General features: G+C 47.9%; 1 pseudogene; it reads left to right on the top strand.

The window, feature by feature from the left end:
* The window catches only part of LOC103266099, a 60851-nt pseudogene extending 42827 nt beyond the window's left edge, over positions 1–18024 (top strand).
* Positions 18025–21551: the final 3527 nt, after the last annotated feature.

The following is a 21551-nucleotide window of genomic DNA, read 5'->3' as shown; positions in this document are numbered from 1 at the left end:
GGGGACAATGGTGGGGACTGTGATCAGCCACCCGCCCTCAGGTTCCTCCCTCCTTGCCGGCGCCTGGGGACCCGGCGAGGGTATTTGCTGAGAGCTCTGGGCGAGGGAATGAATTGTTTTGCAAATGGATGTTGCGCGCGGGAGCTGCTACTCCTTCCCTTGGGAGCGGTTGATTCATTGAGTCCGCAGACTCTCTTTTTAAAAAATTACTATTGATCCTGGAAAGAGCAGACGGCTTTTCTCTAAGGATGTGAGTGGCGAAGCTCCGCGCCCCGGCCGAGCAGAGTCCAGCGCACTTGACGCCGAGGGTCTGATGGCTCCCCGCCTGGGGCAGAAGCCAGGGCCCAGGAGGTCGCAAGGGAAGTGTCTGCACCGGCCTGGCCCCGGAGTCCCGGACCGTTGATGTTCCGCCTGGTTCCACCTGACAGGGCCTCTTGTTTCAGTTTTAGAGAACTGTCTGTCCAGCAACAGAAACAGTGGTCACACTCCTGGGGTCACACCCGCCTACCCACCTGGGTGGCAGCCAACCTGGTATGTCCAGAGCAAGTCCCCTCCAGCCTGCCTTTCCTTTTCCCCCTCTTTGCCCTTGGCTCCAGGACCTTGCCCAGCGTTATTACACCTCCACTCCTTTTCTCCTTTGTAGCGGCTTCGGAAGCTTTTCTTTTAGGGATTGTGCCCCTAGAAGCACTGTATATATATTTATTTATTTCGCTGCCACTTTAAAGCCCCCAAAGTGCATTCTCACTGTCTTTGAACAAGGAAAACTCTCTATAGACCTGACCCAAGGAACTGTGGGTGGGGGAAGATCCAGGCCCCCTACATGTTTAATCCGGTCAATCTTGGGTCTTGCTGGGTCCCGGTGGCTTTGACTCTCTGGTAGTCAGGGCAGAGAATACCAAATGTCTGGACTATTTGGTTTCACTCTGGTGATGCAACAGAGGAAGGGAGGGAAGGAAGTTGCCAGTGGTACAAGGAGAGAAGGCAGGAACCTCAGGTTCTTATCATGGTCCAGATTCTAGTGACTGAGTTGGTGCCGATGTCTTTGGGTCTCTGGGCCTCAGTCTTCTGGTTCATAGGTGTGGCTGATGCTCAGTGGGCCTAGGTGTTCTGGGAGGACTCCTGGGGTGTTGGTGAAGGCTTGGGGCCTGGGGAAGTTAAGTAACAAGTTCTACACCCTGGGGTAGATTTGGAGTCCCTCTAAGATGGGAGCCCTTGAATCCACAAGCGGTGCCCGTGGAGACTGATGAAATCAGCCTTCTCCCAGGCCTGGAAGCTCTCTCCGTTGAGAGTCATTTGTCAGGCAGTGACTCCAGGGAGGTTGATAAAAGGAAGGTAGAGATAAATGGAAGAAACCTTCATCCCGGGTCTCCGACTGCAGCTGGATTTATGTGTGTGGTGCAGAGAGAAGAACTGTGGGCCAGTTGGATGCTCCACACAGAGACAGCTTCCACCACCCAATGCCCCTTAATAGCGTCTCAGACCTGTGGGAACTCAGTGTGGGGAGAGGAGAGCAGGAAGAAAAGAGAAAAATTATCCAGTGAAAGCAGGCGTGGTTCTTCCTATCCATCGCTTGGGTGGGGGTGGGGGACAAAGTAGGATGAATGAGAGTGTTATTTCGTGGGTGATTTGTCATTGATTCATTAATTCTTTCATTGTTTGAACAGCCTTGATTGGGTACCAGCTATGTGCTAGACTCTGGGTTAGGTGCTGGGGACCCTGCTTTGAGAGAACGGCAAGATAAGGGGGTGCTGGCAGGTAGATTGGGGGCCCTGCTATGTCATAGTGTGCAGAACGGCCAAGTGATAAAGGCAGCAAGGGGAGCTAAAGGAACACAGGTGGTCAAAGCTTCCTGGAGAGAGGATGCCGTGACTAAGTAAAGATAGGAAAGGCATGCTACAGTTCAGCTTCCACCCTGCCAGCCACCCACACTTCTCCCAGAGGCCAATTCATTGCCTACCTCAAAACAGGTGCAGGTTGAGGTCAGCGAGAATGTAGGTGGGAGGTGGAAAGGTTTGCTCTCAGCCCTTGTGGTCTAGCCTGCACAGCCAGCCATCCAGAGTGCTGGCAGGAAATCTGGAGGGCTTCTGGAAGCAGCCTGTCTTTTTGGGGTGTTCTGAGAGAACCCAGCCCACTGATCACAAAGACCAGCCCACTGCCTGAGCCCTTAGTCCCTCTGTACCAGCAGGCAGTGTAGGCGTGGCCTGGCCAGAAGGGGCAGAACTGGCACAGGAAAACAGAGTGGCCAGACACAAATGAATTGGCTGATTGAGATGCTGCTTTTCATCTAATGTGGTAAATTTCATAATTTAATTGACTCAGCCAGCCAGAGCTGTTGAAGCATTTTCTCAGTCAGGAAACACTTAGTTGGGACAAGCTGGGAGGAGGAGGGGGGTGCCAGGGGTGGGAGGAAGGAGACCTTAAGCATTCATAGCCTTTAGTCACAGCATCCCTGCAGGACTTACCAATCCACATCTGTCCCCAGGTAATGGCTGTCAGCCCAGCCCCCACAGCAGGTTCCAGCCCCTTTCCTGGACCACCTCATTCCCTAAGCAAGTGCTGAGTAATCCCCACCACACTAGGTCAATGGTGTCTAAAGCTGGTACCTGTCAGCTTCAAGCCATCACCTTGCCAGACTGCCTCCAAGTCCTTCAAGAGCTGCTAGGAGCTGTGGGGATGAGCGGAGAGAGAAAGGGGGTCAGGGATGGGGAGGGCTCCCTGTTAAGTCCCTTTAACACAGGACAGTGGAAAGAGCAAGGGCCCTGGCACCAGATTGAGGTTCAAATGCTGTCTATGTATCTGAAATTGAGTTTCTTAACCTCACTGAGCTTTGCTGGCTTTTTTCAGGGTATTGTGAAGATTAACCACCATACTTATATAGAATCCCCTAGAATGGTGTCTGGCACCAAGTGGGCTTCAGTCATGCCAGGCTCCCCCTTCCTCTTCCCGCTTTTGCTGCTCTGCAGTCAACCCTCTCCTGGGTCCCCAGCCCTGCACCCACCCCTGCCACTCCCTGTCTTGCACTCTTTCTTGCTAAAGTTTTCCTTACTAGCCCTGTCTCTGCCCTACTGGATAATAAAGAGTGGGTACGTGTGGCTTATTGACCTATTTCTTTTAAACTGGCAGCTCTGTGGCCTCAGAAATCCAATTTAGTTGAGAAATTGCACCATATTTTCTGCAAATACATTTTTAAAAAAATCTTCCCAGCCATTCTTCTCCCCCACGGTTGTCTCCCATGCCCTGGATTGGGTACAGAGTTTGTATGAGGCTCACCCAGGCACCTCCTGTGTCAGTGTGACCAAAACCTGAGACAAACTCCACCTCTTCATCATCCTAGAGTGGGGATGAAACCTGTTGGCAGAAACAGCATTTTAAGTGGGAGTATGGGAGTCGTGTTCTGCCTCTACCCGGCTGTGTGACTCCATGCAGGTCCCCTTACCTATGTGGGGTCTATTTGCTCTTCTGTAAATACTCTTTTGTACGGCGCTTCTATTAAATGTGTTGCTATGCTCTTGCAAGCTCTGCTGTTGAGCAGTTTTATAAGGCTTGAGTTACGCACTTGGCCCTTATGGGCAGGAAGAGCTTCAGCAGCCAGTAGAGTGCCGAGGAGCTGAGTCAGAAGTCAGAAGTGAGGTTCTAGTTCCAGCCCTGCCTCTGATGTGTGCTATGGGCTTTAGGCAAGTTACTCTCTCTCTCTCTCTCTGGGCCCTTTTTTGTCCACCTGTAGAATGAGAGGGGTGCAATAGACAAGCTCCCAGTTTCCTTTCCTTTCTCAGTGAGTGGAGACTGAGTCAGAGTTTCCCGGTAACTCCTCCCTCCAACCTCCTTCAGTTCCCTTCCCCTGTCTGCTGCCTTAGAGTTTGGGGCCACGGTGTGCTTATGGATGTGGGGGCTGGTGAAGTCAAAAGATTGGGTCAGGGGGACACCACTCTGGGCCCAGGGGAGCAGGTGTGGGTTTGAAGGAAGGTGGCGTGTGGGTGATTCATTTCCCAAGGCTGCTTTGGTTGGGCCTGGGTGGGGAACTGGGCAACAGCCATGGGAGCACCCACGGTGACCCCCCTCTGGAAGGGATGAGATGAGACCTGGCTTGTGGGATATCTCCTGGGCACAGAGTCGGGACCATCTCGTGGCAGAGAGTTAGACAAAGAGCTCCAGGGTGCAAGAGGAATCATGAGGGAGCCCAAGGGGGCAGGAGTGCCTGGCTTTGCCAAGGAGGTGCCTGCAAGACCAGTTGGATGGCTCCTCTCATGAATAGACAGAGACTGAGCAGGACCATGAGGGAACTGTGTCTGCTGCCATCAGCCCCAGGACTGCAGTTGCCTTGGGTGTCACTCCCCACCCACTTCTGAAGGGTGGCTCCTTCAACTGTCAGCTGTGTGGTCAGGATTAAATGCAGGGATAGAATGCAGACAAAACAAGCCTAGCTTATGTTCTGCCTGCTCCCATTGGACCCCCAAGGAGAGGCTGACCACAGATCAATCTAGGCGGAACAGAATTAATTCCCTAATTAAGATAAAAAGAAGCTTTGCTTGTTCAAACTAACACAAGCTGTTGGCCAGGCCGACAAGAGATGGAGGAACTCTTTTTCTAGAAAGCCATGGTGATTTCATCTAGTGTCGAGTTCAAGTTCTGCTTCACCCTAGTTTGGCTTGTGAGAACTTGGCATGTCCTTTAACCTGTGAATGCCAGTTGTTCACAGCCTTGGACTTCTGAGGGAAAAAGGTAGCCAGCTCCATTCATGCAGCACACATTATTTAGGGCCTTCTGAATGGCTCACCCTGGACTAGAAAATGGGGAAGAAAGTCGGGTGTGAAGAAGGTCCCTACTTGGAAGTTCAGTGTCTGAGGTGTCAGGTAGTCAGGTGATTATGACACAGCACTAGGATGTGAATGGCAGGTGTGTTGAGAGTCTGCCTCAGTTTCCTCATTGAAGAGCTGAGGAAGTGGACTGTTGTTAGTTTCCTCAGCTCAAATGTGTCCAGTGAGTATTTTTTTGCCATCTCTTCTCTGCCAGGTTCAGGGATTCAGCAGAAAACAAGGCAAGGTCACCCTCATCCTGGAGCCCCCCATTCAGTTAGGAGAGGCAGAAGACAGATTGGCAAAATATACAGCTGTGGAGGAGTGGATGGGGACTGGGCAGGGAGGGATGTGAGAAAAATGGTCAGGACCAGGAGGACCTATCTAGAAGAGGTGGTCAAGGAAGGCTTCCCTGGGGTGGTGACATCTGAGCCAGCTGTGGAAAGATCTGAGAAATCATGCCAGGCAGGGTACACAGCAGTTGCAAAGGCTGGGCCAGCAGGGGCTGGGAGGGGTATGAATGAGGCACAGAGATAGGCTTCACCATGACACTCTGTGGTCTTTCGTGCATGGGGAGACTAAGGAGAACACTGTTCTTTTGAGTGGTTTATTGTTTCCTTCATGAGAGTCCACTGCCCTCCTTAGTATCTGTACAAAGTTTGATGCGTACCCTTCTCGTCTCCCATGTATGTATAGGCTTTGTGTTTGTGTCATTTGGGTCATATTTAACACTCTGCAACTTCTGTCTCTTGGTGTGTGGTGGCACTCGTTCCCTTTTCACTGCAACATAATAATCCATGCTGTGGCCAAACCACCATTTCATCTCATTATCTGATTATCTGCTAATGAGAGACTTGGTTGTATCTCATTTTTCCCCAATAAAGTCTCACCCCTTTTTTTTTTTTTTTTTTTGAGTTGGGGTCTCACTCTGTCACCCTGGCTGGAGTACAGTGGCATGATCACGGCTCACCATATCCTCGACCTCCTGCACTCAGAGGATCTTTTGCCTCAGCCTCTCAAGTAACTGGGACTATAGGCACACACTACCACACCTGGCTAGTTTTTGGGGCTTTTTATTTTTGCTTTTTGTAGAGATAAGTTCTCATTATGTTGCTCAGTCTGGTCTCAAACTCCTGGGGCTCAAGCAATTCTCCTGCCTCAGCCTCCCAAAGTGCTGGGATTATAGGCATGAGCCACCACATCCGGCCCCCAATGAAGTCTTGTATACCTTTGATCATGCTTCTTTATATAAAATAATGATGATTATTTTAGATTTTCATTGTTAAAGCCAAATGCCCTTTGCAAAAATTTATTCAGTTTTCTCTCCCACTAATAAAAGTGTCTGACTGCCTATTTCTTTATATCCTCACCCATATTTGATATTCTCCACATTTTTAATTTTAGCTAATGTAATGCAGAAAATCTCATTGTTCCATTTTTTTAAAAAGTGATCTAGATTATTCAGGCTTTCACTTTTGACTCTAGTCCACTATTGTTTTTTCAGAAGATTAAGGTTTAGCAAGTGCTGGTTCTGCCTCTTACTGGTCTCCTGACCTCAGCTGGGGCCTCCATGGAGCTCCTGCTCTGTGTACTCATCTGTGAAATGAGGCCCTTTAATCCCTGCCCTGCCCCCCCCCACCAGGCTGCTGCACATTGTGCATGGGAAAACATTCCTGAAAGTTCATTTTATGCTGAAAAGCTCTGCAAACATGAGGAGGCATGGTTTTTGGGGGGTTTTTTTGGTTTTTTTGTTTTTTTGTTTTTTTTACTAGGGATAGCCAAATATCTGGAACATTTGAGTGAATTTGAGTGTTTCTAAATAGCCAACATATCCTGGGGAGGAGCTGGAGCGACTTTGCCTATGTAAAGCAGAGGTGGTTTTAGGTGGGAGGCATCTGCCTGATGTCCCAGAGGTGCAAAGGACTGGAGAGTGTGGTGAGAGCTCCTCACAGAAGACCAGCACAGTGGATGAGCCGCTGCCTGCCTTACCTGAAGGAATAAAGAAATGAGTCAGGAGGGCAGAGAGGGTTTTCTCACTGATCCATGAAAAGACTCAGAAGAGGGCATTGGCTACCACAGACAGCCCTGTGGTAGAGACCAAAGGCTGTGGCTGCACGGACTTTGGGGGTTCTTGTCCGTTTTCCTGTAACAGGAGGCTTAAAACAAGCAGACTATTTACTAAAGGGGCCCATGTATTGGTTTGGAGACAGAAGGAGGGGAAAGCTGTGAACATTGACCGAGAAGGAAAGGCAGGCCCTGGGTGGCGTCTGGTCCTGTGATGGCAGAGTCAGGGGCTGCTGCCCACGCCCTGAGGAATTCATTAGTGCTGGTGTTCAAGTTCCTGGGGGTGTTTTAGCCAGGCTGTCCTCTCATTCTCCAGCAGGTTTGCCCCACCCTTCAGGAAGCAGCATCTAGGGTTAGCTGTGACTCCCCAGCTGCCCTGGGGATGACTCAGAACTAAGCTCCACAGGGGGCCCCTGTTATCCCAACCAGCCTGACCTAGTTGGAACCGCCTGGGGACAGATGTAGGTAGGGGGAAGGGGGAGTTACTAAGGGGACAGTGGGACCCCCAAAGGGCTTTGATAGGGAGGCCTCCTGCCTTTACAGCTCTACAGCTAGCCAGCAGGAAGAGGGGAAGAGGGGAGAGCCTTGCTGAAAGCAACTTTTGCCTTTATTAGACACCTGATTCTGAGGGCTGGGTGTTCATGAAGAGAGTGAGGGAAGCTTCTCACTGCGAAGCTGGTTTTGAGTGGGTCTACCTGGGGCTAGAGTCTGGGTACCCTTGCCAGCTCCACCCCACTTTCATCTAGAACACAGATCACTGAGTTAGTGAGGTCAAATCTTCAGGTTTCCTTTCAGGCACTGGCATCAACTGGTATATCTGGGTTGCAGGAAGCTGCAGTTGCTATTTTTACCACTCCAAACAGGACTTTTTACTGGAAGGTACAATTACAAGCAAAATGTCAGGGTTTGGCTGGTTGGCTAAGCCTTGGGTGGCTGCCGCAGGCCGAGGCAGGGGCCATGTACATGGTCGTTTGCTGTGTAAAGCAAGACACGTTTGCACGTGGACACACCTGCCCTGGTTGCTGGGTGGCTTCCTCTGAACCGCTTCCAGTGTCTGGAGTTTCCTCTAGGCCAAAAAGAGGACTTTGCTGGGGTTTGCCCAGATAATTACACCTGGCTGGTGATGCATCTGTGAAGGTGTAAGCCATGTAGTTCTCAACTGCCCAGGAAGTTGAAACTTCATTGAATGAAATTATTGCGAACCTATACTGTACTACCCATAGTCCCTGCTCTCAAGCATCACACATTCAGCAATCAGAGAATGCAGAAAGTGCAAGTTGTCCCCAGACCTTTCCAATGGACACTTCATGTGCTTTAATAACTGTGCATTGTGACTAGAGGCCAGGTGGGGCTTATATTAGTTTCTATTGCTGCCTAACAAATCACCACAAGCTTAGCAGCTTAAAAAAATACCCATTTATTAATGTATATATAGTTCTGTAAGGTGAGAACTTGGACTGGCTCAACTGAGATCTCTACTTAGGGTTTCACAAATCCAGAATTAAGGTATTGGCTGGCGTGGGCTCTTATCTTGAGGTTCTAAGGAAGAATCAGCTTCCATGCTCTGTCAGGTTGTTGGCAGAGTCAAGTTCTTTGTGGTTGTAAGTCTGAGGTCCCTGTTCCCTTGCTGGCTGCAGCCAGGACCCGATCTCAGCCCCTTCCTTCTTCAGGCCTGCAATGGTGCAATACATCCTTCCTTCCTTCAAGTCTCTGACTTCCACTTCTGGGACCAGCCACAGAAAACTCTGCTTTAAAGGGTTTATTGGTTAGGCCAGATCCATCCAGAAAGTTTCCCTTTTTTAAGATGGACTGATTTGTAACATCATTAATTACATACATGTAAACATTAATTACATCTGCAAATCTCTTTGTCATATAAGTTAGCATGATCATAGGAATGGGACCATGGGTGCAAATTGGGGGCCATTACTCCAGGGCTCATGCTGACTGGGGCTGCGCCAACAATATTAACAGCAGTAGCTCTCATGAACTGAGTGAATTGTGTATGTCCCACTGTATTAAACCGTTTACATGTATTCTCTTGTTTAATTCTCAGGATGGTACCTTAAAGTAGACATAGTTATTTTTCACCCCCATTTTCTATATGAGAAAGCTGAGACTCAGAGAATTTAAGTATCTTGGGCTAGTCTTACAGGAGGAAATGGCAGTGCTGGGATTTGAAAGCAAGGCCTCTTGCACCTCACTTCCCTGTGTGGCTACTCCAGGTTGGCATCTCCAATTTGATCTGTGTGATTTATGGAGCACCATCCAGAATGGAGTGGAGGGTTGCTCTTTTCCAACTAGCATTTAAAATGCTTAAATGAACCTGTCGATCAGACAGCAAATAATATGGCAGACACCAGGGACCTCTCACATCAGTCTAACAGATCTCTGGATCAGGTTGATTCTTATTCCAGTGGATTTTCCATTCAGCAATGGTTTTTAAATTTTATTTATTTTTATTATACATATGTGGGGTACAAGTCAGGATTAGTTACACAAGCAGGCTTCATGCAGGTGAAGTTTGGACCTCCAACAACAATGTTTATTAAGCATCCAGTCAATTCTAGGAAGTAAAGATGACACAGAATACTGTCCTTGAGGAGCTGCCAATATAAATAAAAGCACAACACACAGTGACCAAAGGAGTGAAGAGTGCTCGACAGCAGTGGAAGAAGACACAAAGGGATTTAGAATGTTCTTGGAGACAAGACAGAACTTGTATTTACTGCATGCCATAGCCCTTGTGCATAGCACAGGGCCTGTCACACAATAGGTGCTCAGAAATTACTGGTTGCATTCATTTTTTGAGCATCTACTATGTACAAGATCATCTACATGCCAGACAAATGTGAAGTTCAGAGGAGGGTGCAGCTGTGAAATGAGAGGAATTGGAGGGGTGGGGAGGCTTGGGACTTGAGCAGGGAGAATGGGGGAGCAGAGGAGGAGAGCTAGAAAGCCCAGAGTCAGCCTGAGTGAGTGGTGGGGGAGGAGGAGGGACTGGGGTGGGGAGGAAGCTGAGAAGGGGGAACTGATGGGACAAGACTTGGATGTCAGAGCCTCATTGGAGGCTTTTGAGCAGGAAAGATTGGTGGTCAGCAGCTAACCATTTAGCACTGGGTTGGTGGGTGTGGGAAGAGATGGGGACAGGACCCTGGCATAACTTTACCAGCCTGTAGTGGTGAGGGCAGGACTAGGAAAGAAAGCCCTAGCCCTAGGGTCACTGGAAGGAAGATGTAGTAGAACTTGGCAGCTGAATGTCAAGCTAAAAATGTATACATGAATGAGTGACTATTTATGGGCACCCATGTATTTGCTATAAATATACATGCATATGTAATTTTGAGAGACCAAGAATCATCAACTGTGAAACCCAAGTGCAGTAGCTCATGCGTGGCCCCTGTACTTTGCTGCTGGAGGGCCTGCCTTATGCAAACCACCAAGGCCTGTTGTTCTGGAGGAGGATGAGGTGGTCCTGTGGGTGAGGAAGGCTTCTCATGATGAAGGCAGGAGCAGGGCGGGCCGGGTTATTAGAGGGGAGGCAGGTGGCCGTGGGTAGGAGGGCACCGGGTTCAGCTGTCCCATTGGCAGCAGACTCTCTTAGTCCAGACAGGACAGGGACAGAGACCCCTGTGCAGACCCCATGCTTCTACTGAAGTTTCTCTTTCTCAGTTCTTAAAAGAAAGCATGGTTAATGTGGAGGATGCAGAAGTTCTGCTACCCCAATATTATATAGTGTGGTCTGGGAGTCCCTGAGATCCCCTTAGGTCCACAAGGTGAAAACTGTTTTTGTGGTAATACGAAAACATCATTTGCCCTTTTCACTCAGTCTCTCCAGAGCTCAGTGAACCAATGTTTTCCAAATGACCGGTGCCCCATGTTACAAAATCATGCATGGGTAAACCACCCATTCAAAGTACAGGATGGGCTGGCGGATGGGAATGCCAGAATACAAAAGTTCATTGATACGGGCTCAGATTCCACATCGCAGTGAACCTGTAACAAACTATACTTGTCATGGCTTAGTGTGGTATCAAAGAAGAGTATCTACAGTTACCTGAAAATTTCCTCCCTTTCCCAGCTACCTCTGTAATGCTGAATTTTTTTCATATTCTGTAATCAAAACAATGTATCTCAACAGATTGAATGCAGAAGCATATATGAGAATCCAACCACTTCTCTCAATTTAAAACTGTTTTTGGATAATTTATTTTTAAAGCAAAAATTATTTAATTTTTTAAAAAATTGATATATTATAGTTGTACATATTTTCAAGGTACATGTGATATTTTGATACCTGTATATAATGACCAAATCAGGGTAACTGGGCTATCCATCACCTCAAACATTTATCTTTTCTTGGGAAATTGATTTATGAAAAATACCTGGCCGGGCTCAGTGGCTCAGCCTGTAATCCCAGCACTTTGGGAGGCTGAGGTGAGTGGATTGCCTGAGCCCACGGGTTCGAGACCCGCCTGGGCAACTTGGTGAGACTTCGTCTCTATAATAAATCAAAAATTAGCCGGACGTGGTAGCACGCGCCTGTAGTTCCGGCTGCTTGGAAGGCTGAGGCAGAAGGATTGCCGGAGCAGGCTGTGGCTGCAGTGGCCAGGAGCCTGCCACTGCCCTCCAGTCTGGGCGCCAGAGTGAGACTCCAACTCAAAAATAAACACAACTATTGTATGTTAATACATAATGGGTTTATTATTGTAATTTTAAATTAACATTTAAATTTGTTGTTAGTTTTCCTTTCAAATATAGTAAATATCAATAGGCAAAACCACATAAACAAAGCCCTAGGGTCCTCAATCATTTTTAGATTGTTAAAAGATCCTGAGACCAAACACTTTGAGAACACCTGAACTACCCAAAGTTCCCGAAAACTGGATCTGGAATCGAGCCCTGTGTCCACTTCCATACATCCATTTTCCCCCTTCAGTCCCCCAGCGATCCTTTGAGGTTGTGTAATTGCTTTCATGTCCATTTTACAAGTGAGGAAATCGAGGTACTGAGAATGTGAATACTGAGCACAGGTCTAACAGAACAGAGATGAGAGTACTGGCGTGCGGGAAGGTCCCAGACTGATGTTGCTGTTCTTAGGCAGGGAGGAAGGCAGATGCCAGAGGAACTTATGTTCCGTAAACCTTCTGGTCTGTGTCCTCTAGACCAGCGGTCCCCATCCTTTTTTGGCATCGGAACTGGTTTTGTGGAAAACAGTTTTTCACCCAAGGAGCACGCGACCTAGATCCCTTGTATGTACAGTTCACAATAGGGTTTGCGCTCCTAGGAGAATCTTTGCAGCTGCTGATCTGACTGGAAGAAGCAAGAGTTCTGTTCACCTGCTGCTCACCTGCTATGCTGTCCAGTTCCTAGGAGGCCACAGACCAGTACTGGTCCACGACCCAGGGGTTGGGACCCCTGTTCTAGACCTCCGCTTTGTGTGCAACACTCTTAGTGCAGTGCTCAGCCTGGCAGGGAGGCGTCTCCACACACTGTCTCCTTTCCTGAGACCTGGGAAAGCAGGTGTAAGCTTGCTAGGGGACAGTGGGAGGCATGGGACATCCAGTGTTTCCCATTTGGAATAGCATTCTCCTGTTCAGGCACATAGCATGGTGGTGGCCAAGAGCGTGGTTTGTCTTAAATAGCTTGTAGCTTGCATTTTGCCATTTAAGCAGGGACTTCAGAGCAAAACAGCCTTGAACACGGGCTTCAGACAAACTGAGGATGTGTGCATAGTATTATCTTCTCAGAGCTTCAGTTTGTATATCCGTACTATTGGGACGACAAGATCTTGAAGAGATGTTGAAAGGATTGAGTGAAAGAATGCACACAGGCTCCCGTGTAGCGAGGTGCTAGAAAGATCGTATCACATCGGACAGAGTTCACCCGGCCAAAGGGTGTGCAGTGAAAAGCAAGTCCCCTGGCATCCTTCCACGGTAGCTAGTATCCACTAGTTTCTTACCCAGCCTGCCAGAGATAACCAGCAGGTGTGTGTATATCAGGTGTGTGTATGTGTGTGTGTATGTGAGAGAGTGTGAGAGAGAAAGAGAGAATAGGTAGTCTGGTTCTGAACATGTATCAAAGACAACATCTGATACACAGCTCTTCTCATTTTAGCTCACTAAGTCAGTCCCTTAATTTTTTTATATAACACACACACACGCGCGCGAGCGCACACACACACACACATTTTTTTGTATAGTACTCCACTCTGAATGTCTAGCCCAGCCTCTAATTCATGAAGGCTGAGGTTGTTTCTAGTCCTTTGCTTTTGCCACCATGCTGCAATGGATGACCTCACTCAGGTGCAGGCATGGCTGAAGGCAGTTCTGGGAGTGGAGTACTGGGGCAGAGGGCATGTGCATTTGTCATCTTAAAAGATGTATCTCAGTTGTTGTCCCAAGGGGTCATACCAGCAATACCCCCTTTTGCTCTCATCTCTTTCAACGGGGAAAGAAAGTATTGCGTCTTGTCTTTGGGAACCTAGGGACATTCTCTTTCTGATTTGGCATCAACTCTGACAGCCTGGAGAATAGCAAAGCTGGAGAAGAGGGAGAAAGAAATCCACTAGCGGTGCAGGGCTGGTGCTTTGCTCCTGCTTTTGTTCTGTTCTACATGTTCGTTTTCCTTCAGTGCTGTCGCTCCAGGTGGCTCATGGAAAGTGATATCTAGGACAGAGTGCTTTTAATGGCTCCATCTGTGGACCAGACAGGAGGAGACAGTCCTGCTGAAGAGGGAGGAACCCTGTTCAGGATGCAATGTTTGCTTTGGAGGGGAGCCTTGCTGTCTGCCCCCCTTTTGTTTCTCTCTCTGCCTCACTCTGGATAAGTGGAAGGAAACGAGTGACTTCACCAGATGGGTGAACCTGTGTGCTGAGTTCTTTGTCCCTTCTGTGGTGAGAGCATTGGTGTCCATTTCATTGGCCCTGTTCCCATCTGGAGCAACAGCTGGGTTTGCAGATGACTCCCAGTTCTAGGGGCCAGAGACAGCCAGGCAGGCCCTCATGCTGGGAGGTGGGGGAGTAAAATGGGGCAGGAAGAAGCCAGGCAGCTCATTCTGTTGACCTGATGGTTCCCCCACCCCCACCCCCCAGCTGAAAGAAGCCTCTTTGTTGTAGGGTGCATTGTGTGGTTTGACGGTGGCCTACATGGTAAACTTTTAAGACAATATGGTATCTAAAAATCTATCATTCTTTTTCAAAGAATTTATCCCAAGAGAATATAGTAATTCAACAAAAGCAAAAACATTTATTTATTGGATAAAATTGCAAGAAACTGAGTGAGTGGATTAATCAATCGAGATGATTATATATTTCACAGACATTAAAATTTACACTTGATGACCACAGAGATACTAGACTAAGCTGCATGAGGGCATGGGAAGACAGGTCCCCCATCGCTACATGTGGTAGGCCCTTTCAGTCTGTTCGATTGTGAATGGAGAATGGGGAGACGGACACTCTGGGAAAGGTTGAGGTAAAAACGATGGAACACTGTATTTTGTAACTACAATTTAAAATGCTTATTTTGAGATAAAAGCCCAAAATGACTAGTCAAAGTGAAAATAGTTCTTCTATTTTCCGTGTTTCTCAATCTTTTCTTATTGGCACCTCTCCACCTTTGCTTTTGCCACCATGCTGCAGTGGATGACCTCACTCAGGTGCAGGCATGGCTGAAGGCAGTTCTGGGAGTGGAGTACTGGGGCAGAGGGCATGTGCGTTTGTCATCTTAAAAGATGTATCTCAGTTGTTGTCCCAAGGGGTCATACCAGCAATGCCCTTTTTTGCTCTCGTCTCTTTCAACAGGGAAAGAAAGAATTGCATCTTGTTTTTGGGAACCTAGGGACATTCTCTTTCTGGTTTGGTATCAACTCTGACTAAAAATTAATTAAATAATTTTTAGACCTTTTTTTCCTGATTGAACACACCCTCCGCCCATTACATTTTAATACCACAGATACATAGCTGTGCTTTATATATAAAAAGAACAAGAGATTTTTTATGTCCCAAGGACTAAGTTTTGCTTCCTCAGAGGCAGTATCCCCACCCCTCTTCCTCCCCACTCACCCCTGAGAGTGCCTGTGTTGGGGTGGGATTTTAAGGCAGCTGCGTTTTTTACAAAATCTTGCTCCTCCCTTCTTTTTTTTTTTTTTTGAGTTGGAGTCTCACTTTGTCGCCCAGACTGGAGTACAGTGGCCGCTCCCGGCCACCGTAGAGATGAGGTCTCGCTGCCGAAGCAGGTCTCGAACCCGCGGGCTCAGGCAATCCACTCACCTCAGCCTCCCAAAGGCACGGGATACAGGCTGAGCCACCGAGCCCGGCTGCTCCTCACTTCTTAGTAAAAGACACATGATCAAACTGCTGGTGTGTGCCTCTTGGCCCATCTTGCTTGGTCTGCAGAGCTCCTGCTCTCTGAGAAGACAGGGCACTGGGCAGGAAGAAGGGCCCTGCCCAGCCACCGCTGTGCCTGCATCTGCTTCAGGCTGGATGTGTAACCGTGAGAGGGCTCGGCTGGCCCGCTTCTCTCCTTAGCATGATGGCTTCTCTTTAGAAAAAAATGTTGGTGAGGGGCTGGTCAATTCCATGAGTAGCCGAACATGTCCTGGGAGATGGCTAGATCCTTTCCCTGAGGTGAACTTTCTCAGCCAGGGTTCCTCATTTGTAAACAGAGGCCGCTCCCTGTTAGGACAAGTGACACACAGGAGAGAAGTTAATTCATGACTCACCGTGGATCTCTTGGGACATGGGGGTTGTACAGAAGCCTGTTGAGAAGGGCTGCCCCAAGGGGTGGATGGAGAGGACCCTGTCCTAGTGCTGGGACTTGTAGGTAGACACGAGGCTGAGGATCCACACATCCCTCTCCTTCCTGTTTGGTGTATGGGAAACAGAGGATCTGGATTTGACAGCATCCCTTCTCCAGCCTCCTGACATGGGGCTCACATAGTGTAGTTGTGGGAACAGACTCAGGCCATAGCCCTGGGCTCTGCCCCCACTCCCTGCATAGTTTAGGGGAAATTGCCCAACACCCCCTGCCCAGTTCCCAAAGCTGTAAGATGCTGATGATGACTGTACCTAAAGCTATGGAGAGATTAGATGAGTTGACACAGAGCACTTAGAACAGAGCCCAGCAGTAGTGATTTTTCAGTATTGTTGTTGTTGTTGTCATTATTATTAACCTCTGAGCTTCTGTTTCCTTATCTGTAAGTAACAGAAAAAGTGAGGTAGGCAGGTGGTAGGATTGCATTTTCTGACTCTCTTGGATAAGTGAAGTCATGTGACTGGTTTTGGCCAGTGAGTATAAGGAGAAGTGGTGTGTGTCTTTCTAGGCCAAGCATTTAATCATTCATGCTGTGGTTCCTAAGGCTCTCTCTCTTCTCCCTTTGGTGTAATGACATGGTGTAGTGACATGGTGGCAGCTCTGTCTGTGGGTTCCTGGGAGTTCCAGTGACCACTACCTGAACCACTATGCATGTAGCTTGAACAGGAAGTAAATATTTTTCCTATAAAGGCATTGAAATTTGGGGTGTGTGTGTTGCTGCAGCAGAACCTTGCCCATACTGATTAAACAGCCATAACCATGTTGAACTTGGTTGTGAGAATTAACACTTATATGTAAAATACCCTACACAGTATTTGGTACATGATTGTAAGGCATTTGATTTGGCTCCCTCCTGACTAGAATTCCCTACTATTTTTTTTGCAATAAGTGTTGCTTCATATTTCAACAGAGTTTGACAGGCCTTGACCCATCACCTCCTATTCTATATCTTCTCTGGAAAGGCAGAGCTACTGCCCTGCGCAGGCCCAGCACAGTGCTTCCACACCAGTGGAGAGGGCGTCCATCTCAATAGCATCCCTTAGCTTGTAGGCATAGCTTGGCTGTCAGTCATGGAAGCTAAAATGTCTGACCTTCCTCGAGTGTGCTTAACGTTTGGGTGCATTGAGTAAAAGGTTGGGGTGTGTGGAGAAGGTATTGGAACATTGGCCGATCCTCTGCATCTGTTCGAACCTCCCTTCACTTTCCAGGCTTTGACTGCAGGCAGACAGGTGGGCCATGTGTAGGGGATCCTGTGATTCCTTGCCTTCAAGGGGACTCTGTCCGGGGGTGGGTGAGAGACATGTGCTTGAGAGGGGTATGGTGGCATTATTGATCTTGACCTCAGAAGAGCAGGCAGAAACCTAGTTCTCACCACTCTGTCAGAAGCTGTGTGAGGGTTGCGATTCTGCCCTGTCTGGTAAGATCATATGAGCATGGGCCTGCCGCCCCAGCCTTCAGAGGCCGCTGTTTGATGCTGGGGCCTTATGGGACTGCCTGAAGGAAAAACTCTGTCATTTTATAGTATGTAAAGTAGATACCCTCACTCCTTCCCATAGCCTTGCTCCATTCTAGAACTACTCTGTGGTTAGCCCATTCCTGTCTGGAAGGCATGAGGGCCCAGGCGAGGCTAGAATGATGGGGTAGGCTGAGGGCCAGGCGAGTGGTAGGAGAGACTTAGGACCACCCAGCACACTGGCCATCTGAGGACAGAAGGTGTCATTACATGATTCTTGTGACTTCGCTGCAGGTTTGAAATCTTCACAGTATGCCTAGCACTTTGGGAGGGTGAGGCAGGAGTGCTTGAGGACAGGAGTTCATGACCAGCCTGGGCAAAATAGCAAGACCTCATCTCTATAAAAATAGTCCAGTCCCAAGAGGGCGGCCACCATGAAGAAGGCGGCTGCAGAAGATGTCAATGTTACTTTTGAAGATCAACAAAAGATAAACAAATTTGCACGGAACACAAGTAGAATCACAGAGCCGAAGGAAGAAATAGAAGTAAAAAAGAAACAACTCCAAAATTTAGAAGATGCTTGTGATGACATCATGCTTGCAAATGACGACTGCTTAATGATACCTTATCAAATTGGTGATGTTTTCATTAGCCATTCTCAAGAATAAACACAAGAAATGTTAGAAGAAGCTAAGAAAAATTTGCAAGAAGAAATTGACGCCTTAGAATACAGAGTGGAATCCATTCAGCAGGTGTTAGCAGATTTGAAATTTCAGTTATATGCAAAATTCGGGAGCAGCATAAACCTTGAAGCTGATGAAAGTTAAACATTTTATAATACTTTTTAAAATTTGTTTAATAAACTTGAATATTGTTTAAAATGATAATTTTCCTTCTTCTAATGACATGGAAAGGAAAACTTTCTTTTTAAAAAATTTCATTTAGCCGGGCTCGGTGGCTCAGCCTATAATCCCACGCCTTTGGGAGGCTGAGGTGAGTGGATTACCTGAGCCCGTGGGTTCGAGACCCACCTGGGCAGCAAGACCTCATCTCTACAATAAATCAAAAAATCAGCCGGGCATGGTAGCGCATGCCTGTAATTTTGGCTACTTGGAAGGCTGAGGCGGAAGGATCACCGGAGCCCAGCAGGTCGAGGCTGTGGTGGCCGGGAGCGGCCACTGCACTCCAGTCTGGGCGACAGAGTGAGACCCCAACTCAAAAAAAAAAAAAAAAAAAAATTTCATTTATTTAATGGAAACTTGCCTATTTTCATGTCTTGCTTATTTATTTTATATTTTTAAAAGAAGACAGTATTCATCTATGTATTTTGCGTAATGATTATATCAAGTCTAGGGGCTGTATGTCATGTTATTAAAATCAGCTAAGCAATCAAAAAAAAGAAAAGAAATATTTACAATAAAAATAAAAAGTTGAAACAAAATAAAAATAAATACACGGTGAAAAATATATACAATGCTAATCAGTTGCATTGTGAATAAAAAACAGGATACATACAATATTTTGAATAAATATATGCAAAGTTTCTTGTTTTTGTTTTAAGAAAGGACCATTGAAAGGCAGAAACATCTAGAGAGAGGGCCCATTGTCTGTTAATTCACTTGTATCTAGAATGATCTATGGCTCTGATTCAGTTACAGTGGTCATTCTAATTTTACTTTCAATTAACAGATTCTTCTGCTTCCCGGGGTGCTTAGTTTGTTTTCCATTTGAAAATCAAAAGGGTGGATTCTCTTGCGTGCTGTGAGTTTCCTGTGCTGCTTGTTTCTGACAGATACTAGGGCAGGGCACTTCTGTAGGGTAGGGCACTTCTGGCCTTCTGGAAGTCCCCACCAGGGAACCATGGCTGCAACACACAGTTCACATCTATGATATTTAATTGTGTTTAAGTCATTTATTAAACAGTTTCAGGACTGACTTAAATCTAGCGGGCTTGTCCAAAACCTTGAATTTTACTTGATTATAGAATTAATGCATACTCATTAGAAAATCAAACAACTTAACAAATGGACAATGTAAACCACTTTTTTTTTTAATTAGAGGGTCCCACGCAGTGGCTCACACCTATAATCCCAGCACTTTGGCAGGCTGAGACAGGAAGATTGCTTGAGCCCAGGGGTTCGAGACCAGCCTAAGTAACATAGCGAGATCTCATCTCTACAAAAAATCAAAAAAATAGCTGGGCATGGTGGCATGCGCCTGTAGTCTGAGCTACTTTGGAGGCTGAGGAGGGAGGATCACCTGAACCCAGGAGGTCAAGGCTGCGGTGAGCCACGATCATACTACTGCAGTCCAGTCTGGGTGACAGAGTGAGACCTTGACTTTATTTGGTGACAGTGTAATAAACAGCAATAGTAATAAAACAGCTGACCGAGTAAGCTCGATAGGCCCATGCTATTCTAACGACTGTTCATTGACCGTCTCATGTAATTCTCACAACAATCATATAAAATAGCTGCTGTTTTTATCGTCACTTTATTGTTGCAGAAAGTAGACCCAGAGAGGTGAGTTAATGTTCCCGAGGTCACATGGTTATGGCTGCAGCGTCTCTGAAGTCCCTGCTCTAACCACTGGCACCGAGGAACCTTGACCTTTCCTCGAGTTGCTTTGCCATGGTTGGGTCAGTACAGCTGGGCAAAACTCCCAGAGAGAACAGCTCCAGGAGCTGACCTCCTCACCCCTCTTACCCATTATACTTCTGTGTGAGCTTTTGTGTTATGCCTGTCTATTGTACAGCTCAAGAGATAAGGCCATGCCGTCTTGATTTTTATTTATTATTTTGGTCCTCCACATAGCCTGGTATCCGTCAGGTGCTTGATGAAGACTTGTCTGGGTTTTTAGATTGGGTGACCAGTGACCATTGCAGTCACTGGGGTCAGATGTCTGAGATATCTGACTGTTGGTCGAGGTCTTCTTCCTCCACCTTGCATCTGCTACTGTTGGATCCAAGTAGAATTCCTCAGTCCCATGTCCAGCTCCTGGGCTGGGTTGACAGAACAGCTGGGATGGCAGCAGGTCTCTCAACCTATGGGGCAGGCTTGAACTTCCTTACAACATGGTTGTCTCAGAGCTGCCTGGCTTCCGATGTGGCTGGTTTCCCTTTGAGTGAGAGTCACAGAGACAACAAGGAGAAGCTGTACATCTCTGGCAGGCCTGGAATGGGCACAGTGTTGCTTTGGCCCTGTTCTGTTCTGTTGATAGGTCAAAATAGCAATCTCAGACCGAGGAGGCTAAGGCAGGAAGATCACTCAGGTTCCAGGGCAGGGGCATAGACCCCGCCTTGCAGAGGGAGGGTGTCTGTGCCATTAGGCCCCCTCCCCTCCCCCACACTGTGATCGTACCCCACCTGCCTCCTGCTTTTCTCTTTTCTGAAGGACCAGCCTCACCTCTGCCCAGCCTCTGTACTTGCTCTTCCTCATTCTGGGACTCTCCCTTCCTCATCTTCACCTCCTGGCTACCACTCATCTCTGTGGTGTCAGTCCACACAGGGCCCTAAACAAGCCCACTGCTGCCTTGTCCCTCCATAGCCCATGACTGTTTGAGTCTTTTTCTCCCCACCCACAGGAAGTGAGAAGGTCCCATGCACTTATTTACTTGTTGGTGCTCCATCCCCTCCCACATCCAACCTGCAGTGAGGCCCCAGGAAGGCAGGAACCTGTCTGTCTCTTTCACCTCCAGCTCCTTACATGGCCTGTGGGAATTGCTCAGGAGACTTCAGCAAGTGAGTGAATCAGAGCCAAATGACGAGCCCTCATACACACCAGCCTCCTGGGCTGTCCCAAGTGGTCGGAGTGGCAGGCAGGCAGGAGGAGGGGAGAATGATGCCTTGGCCTTGAATCTGGTCTCTGTTCCTGAACATTTGTCACAGGGGCCCTCTGATAAGCCGCCGTGGGTTTCCAGAGCCCTCCTCTCCTCAGCCCACCCTCCTGCATGGTTGATGATAGCACAGAGCCTGAAACCCCAGCAGGTGGAGGGCCTGAAGCCTGGGCAGCTTGGTGCAACCCAGCCTGCCTGCACTGCAGCCCTCAGGAGAGGGTGGGTGGAGAGTGTCTCTCAGGGGAAACAGGATAGGAAGATGTCCATCATTCTATCATCTCTCCTTCCCCTGTTGACTGACTATCCCCCCACACCACTTCTTTCTCAGGTTAGCAGAGAAATTAGGAGCTCAGAGTCTGCAGTCAGGCCAGGGTTCCAGGAGTATAGTCTTAAGTCTCAGTTTACTTATCAGTAAAATGGGAATGATGGAAGTGGGCTTTGGGCAGGGCCCAGGTTCTTGCAGCTCTATTTCCATGAAATCATTGCTGTCAGAGTCCTGACTTTGATGCACCCAGTGCTTACAGGGTGCCAGAAAGGGTAGGGCCTTGTGGCTTTCAGTGCTGGCTCCTGCAGGGTGGCCATAAACCGTGG

This window comes from Carlito syrichta, unplaced genomic scaffold (genome assembly GCF_000164805.1).
Source record: "Carlito syrichta isolate Samal-C Ts95f unplaced genomic scaffold, Tarsius_syrichta-2.0.1 Scaffold307019, whole genome shotgun sequence".
Taxonomy (NCBI): Eukaryota; Metazoa; Chordata; class Mammalia; order Primates; family Tarsiidae; genus Carlito; species Carlito syrichta.
Note: the sequence above shows the minus strand (reverse complement) of the source record. Positions and strands in the feature narration are given on the sequence as shown.